Source organism: Mesoplodon densirostris, chromosome 4 (genome assembly GCF_025265405.1).
Source record: "Mesoplodon densirostris isolate mMesDen1 chromosome 4, mMesDen1 primary haplotype, whole genome shotgun sequence".
Lineage (NCBI taxonomy): Eukaryota > Metazoa > Chordata > Mammalia > Artiodactyla > Ziphiidae > Mesoplodon > Mesoplodon densirostris.
In genome coordinates, this window is record NC_082664.1 from 143,700,942 (window position 1) to 143,706,614 (window position 5,673).

The window sequence follows — 5,673 nt, forward strand, 5'->3', positions numbered from 1 at the left end:
TGTATGGGAGTATAATTAATCAGTGAATGGTCACTCTAAGATATCAGGTTTCCAGGAGTCAGAGTAGATATATATCCGTGGCTCATAAACACAATGCCATGAATACTGCCTGGTCCCCTTATTATGTTTCTTGCTGGCCCTTCCCTGGTTCCCTACCTTTGTCTAGCTGTGTGATTTTGAAATATTCATGCAACTTATCCAAATCTCAGTTGTGTCATTTATAAAATAGGGATTTTACTAGCTTTCCTGCCTCAAGACTATGACAACCCGATAAATTAACATCTTTGAAATGATACACACTGTAAAATGCTGAATTGATAGCATTGCTACAATTCTTGGTCCTATGGCTGCATCACTGCCTCTCAACTTGTGTTCACACTGATGACCCTCTCTATCTTTTCACTAGGAAGAGAATACCCAGCTGGGACAAAGGAAAGAGAACACAACACAAAAATGATGACAAAGAGACTATTTTTAGTCTGGTCTTCTTAACATTTCTCATACTTTTCGTGATGATTCATGCTTTATACCTCCGTTATCCCTACAAACAATTCCCCTGTTTTAATATACAATCATCTCTGTAGGATTTTTTTCCTTGCTTCTTTTTCAAGTGGATCTATTTGATTAGAGCTGAGAGAGTCTCACTGGAAAAAGCTCACATGCCTTTCTGGCCCTGCTCCCCTCCCCTCCTTGCACACTCACTGCTCTCTCTAAATATTTTGCAAATAAATAAACTGATCCACTTGATATAATTCTAATGATTCATGTCCTAGAGTAAATCTAAAACCAATAAAAATGGAGATCACAAGAACGGGAGTCTATTTAAAGAGGACTGATTATTTTTTAACAGTTTCCACTTACTCTTCACACCTAGTTATGCTTTTCAGTCACAATCAAAAACTTCAGTGTGTCGGGGGAGGGAATAAGCCCTTAGAGTTTGCTGTCATGTTCACACCTCCCCCTGTCTGGGTTTACATCCCCCTCCCTCATTCGCTACTCCAGATGACAGGAAGGGTTTAGCAGCCATTTTTTAAAAAAAATAGTAAGTAGAGGGGAGATCTACATGATTCTCCCATACCATATTTTATACCTTTGAAATATGAAATAGAACTTATAGGAAATGGTGCAGAAAGGGAGGCCAGTCCATGCAGAGGGCTGGTTTACAGCACCACTGAAATCCTGTCTGCAGATGGGGATGGACTGGTTGTTGGTGCCTCATCCATATCCCCTCCACACCAAGGTCCCCAAGCTCACACAAAAGCATCATACTCCCCACGCCTGTTACTCTTTGCCTCCAGCCACTGGAATATGCTTGACCCAGGTGAGGGGCAAGATCAATGTGCCAGGGAGCATCCAACAACCACTCACTGATGGACTGGAGGAGGATAACGACCCCTGCTCCCTCCATATCTGGGTGCGACAAGTCTGGGGCGTACTCCATGCTGTCTCCCCACTGGGACTAAGCCCCAGGTGCCTGCTTCTGTATTTTATTCACTAACCCCCTTCCCTTTCCAGCCTCACCTCTCTTAATAGTGTCTCCTGGGATCACATAATAAATAAATCATTCACACTCAAACCTCAGGGCCTGTGTCTGGACAAATCCAGTCTAAGATGGTCATTTTTCCAGAACCTTCTCACTCTTTCTCTTTCAGCATCTGCCCGTACAGGCCTAACCCCTTAGTGCCTGCTCCGTGGAAGCCACCCTGGAGAGTTCATTCCCCCTGTTGGAGCTGCTGAGAGCCTGGCCCCAGAGGCCAGCATTGTCACATGGTCCAGACTGGTCCCCACTGCCCTACCTCATATCATTGCTACCAAGAACCGTAAAGGGTCAATGAGCAGCCTTAGGCCCCACTGTGTGTTGGCGGGGGAGGGGACGGGGGGAATGATGCTATTGTCTTATCCAGAAGAATAATTCTCCTGGAAGGGATTTTAAACAAGATTATAAGTCAATCATTCCTTCCGAAGGAATGTCTATAATTTTTGTGTTTCTTGTTTTGTTCCAGACTCAAACTGCCATCCCTCAAAGTCTATTCTCATGCTGTTCCAAGCACCCATCTTCCTCCTCAGCCCAGGTCAGAATGAGTCTCCCTTGTCTATTGGGTTGGCCAAGAAGTTCGTTTGGGTTTTTGGTTAAGATGGTATGGAAAAACCCGAACAAACTTTTTGGCCAAGCCAATACGTTCTTACAGAACTTTGTTTTTCCCTTTACCTGGAGATGTTAACAATAATAATAAAGACAATAATTATAATGACACTAATTAATAGCTGACTTCTACTGAGTACTTACAATTTGCCAGTCACTATGCTAAGCTCTCTAAGAATGCTATTTGATTTAACCCCAATAGTGACCCTCTTCAGCAAGTCCTGTAAGAATCCTAGGATGTATTTTATTACATTAATGACCCCTATTCCCTACCCGTATCCTCACCGTTTGCCTTGCAACTTTGCAGCCCTGTCCCTCCCACCGTGGACAGAGCGTCATCTCCCTGATTGACTGTGGGTTCATCCATGCAATTGGTTATGACCAATGGAATGTTAGCAAATGGGATCCAGGGAGAGGCTTGAAAAAGGCTTTTGTGTTTCTGTTCACTCCCTGGCTCCTCTGACCTATGCCTGAGCCATGGTTGGACAAGAGCTGATTTGTCACAGTAGTTCCAGCTGAGACCTCCCTCGATAAGCCCACAGCCAGCGGATCCCCGTATATGTCAGTAAACCCAGAGAAGAACAGAAGAATTGTCTGGCCAAGTCTAACCTAAATTCCTGAATGGCAAACTCAGGATCATGATAAATGCTTATTGTTTTAAACTTCTGAGTTCAGGGTGGTTTGCTATATAGCATTATTGTGGCAATGGATAACTGATACATAGCCTCATCTTAGACCTGACGAATATGAGACTTGGAGCAGTCAAGCTAAATGACAACAATCCTACTGCCTGCTGGACTTGAAAGATTGTTCTCCAAACCTTATCCATATATTTTCCTAGCTTTTAACTATAGAGTTGAGGACAAAGATAGTAAATTGCTGATATTTATTTCATAATTATCCACAGTTCCTGGTCATAGTAGAGATCCAACCGATGTGTACTGAATTATGTTAGGTTCAATTAAATAAGAGATAAGCACACTACGTGAAAAAAAAAAACACAGGCACCACTTCATTGTTCCCTTTATTGAAGGACAAAAGTGTCATATAAAGGCATCTTTCACAGTGCATTGACCTAAGAAATATTGTGGGGAAAATGACGTGATCTTTGATATTTGCTTCAAATTATCCTGAGGGAAAAAAAAAAGATTGACAAAAAATCTTGATAATTGCTGCTGAGTACATGAAGGTTCACTGTACTAGTCTCTCTACTTTTAAGTAAGTTTGAAATATTTCCAAACAAAATGTTTAAAAAAATAAAATAAAATGCATTTACAAAGGGCATTGGTTTTCAGTCTTGCCCAAGGCACTAAATTGGGCAAGTCTCTTTCCCCTCCCAAGCTTCTATTTGCCCTCTGATATAGCAAGAATAAGGCAAGTTTCCTGAGCTTTCCCCAAAAGCACGTGGTTTTTAAAAAATGCAGTAATAAGTCTGGCTCCCCTCCCCATCCAGGACTTGAATAACATACTAGGACCCTTCAACCCTTGGAAAGAAGCCATCCACGTAGGTTTGCGTCAGTATATTGGAGAGGAATGCGTCTTCCATGCCAGTGAATGACCCGTGGATGTTTTCTTTCACTCTCAGGCATGAACACTTATTTTTATTCTCTGCATATGTTCTGAGGAGTCTTGTGCTTTAGTGGTAGAGCAATAGCAATAGACTCCACTGTTTTATTAAGCTGATCAAGTACCAGAATATTTTGTCAACAGCATAGAATTATAAACTCTGTCCTAGCACATCGTAGAGCAGCTATTTGAGAGCACATTTTGATTCCTACTTATCATATGATTTAAATTCCTTTACTGGCTCACACTTGGGGACTCACTGGGGGTGTGCAAGCTTGTCATTGCTCCTGTGCTATAATCTAGGGCAGCTAAGGCAGAAGCACTGCTAATGACAAGTGCACCCCCTGGCAGGACCTACGTCTCACTGTGTAAGTCACTCTTCATGACTGATCCACCATCCTTCAAAACATCACTCATGGTCGTCACTGTTTACTGGGTAACATCTCATCCCCTTAGCTTAGCACATAAGGACTGCTGTGATTTGCTCACTGTACATCATGGTTGTGAGGTGCCCTGGCAGCTCAACATGACTGGTGAAAAAAGAGAAGGATCTGGGACTGGGGAAGAGAGCAACTAGAGAAAATAACCCAACTACATTGGGTAGTCTTTGTAAGGGCAGTTGGATAATTCAAAACACAGTAACCAAAGGACACAGTACACTTTTCCTTTGATCAGAAAAAGCATCAGAATAGAAGAATCCTACTTCAGCCAAGAAGTAGAAAAGGAGCTGGAATGTAGGGTTCTTGGAAGGTTGAAATGTAATAATGTACAAAAGATAGTATCTGGCACACAATAGATACTCGATAAATTCTGGTGGAAAGTACTACTTTATCTCCATTTCACAGATGAGGTGACTGAGACTTGGATAAATTAACTCGCATAGTTTTGCAGGTTTCACAGAGAGTAAAAAACTGTGCCAGCTTTCAAAATCCAGGCTGAATTATTTCCATGACTCCATGCAGTTGCCAGGGTGGGACCTGCACAGGAGTCCAGGGGGCAGGGGGCAGCCTCCATACATGGACAGTAGCAGCATGGTTTGGGCCATCATTGTGTTCACTGCAAAGCTCCCACCGGGAGTGTGGCAGGTTTGAACAGGATTCAGCTGTGATTCCGGCAACTTTCTAGACCCACAGGGAATAATAAAGTAAAATAGAGAAGCTTGTTATGTAAAATGGATGAGAATGCAGGGGTGGATGTTGCTCACCAAGTATGTGGGCACCCAGGACCCACTATAGACATGAGGAAAACTGGGTCTTCAGGCAGCCAACTGAATTCAAGACCTGACTTACTGATGGCAGGAGGCAGGTTATATTTTTTCTCCAGTCAAGAGCAAGGTGGCAACTTGAGGGGCTGATTCTGAGAGTCACAGGTCTTAGTAAGTCACAACCGGGAAGGGCTAAGGGGGCTGAAGGATCTGACAGGTATCACTTTATTTATGAAATATCAATTCCATCTTGTATTGCCACAATCACACCTCCAATCACACTCTCTCCAGAAAGCAGATGTCATCATCTTCTGCTGTACTAACAGACTGGCTTGTAGAGATAAAATGATCCAGAGCCAGAACGCAAACCCAGGCTATGAGGCCAAATCAATCTGGGTTCAAAACACAGTGCTGCTGCTGTTTCCGGGAAAACAAGGAAGCTCTCTTGAGGCGATGCTAAAATGACCACCTTCCATAATTGCTTAAAGATTAGCACAAGCATACGATAAATACCTGGCACCCCGTGAGTAAGTGCTCAGTAAATAGCGCCTATTATGATGATTGTGATTCACATTCCAGTATGATTTCTAGTTGTCTTGAAGCCGAGGGTCTGATATTATTCATTGCCAATACAGTCTAGAGGAATGTGCCTTCACTGTGGCCCACTTCTGACCTCAAACAGGCTGCTCTGTTAGCCTGGCTATCAATGTAGAGTATTTGACTGTAACACACAGATACGTGGCCACTCAATGAACTGTTG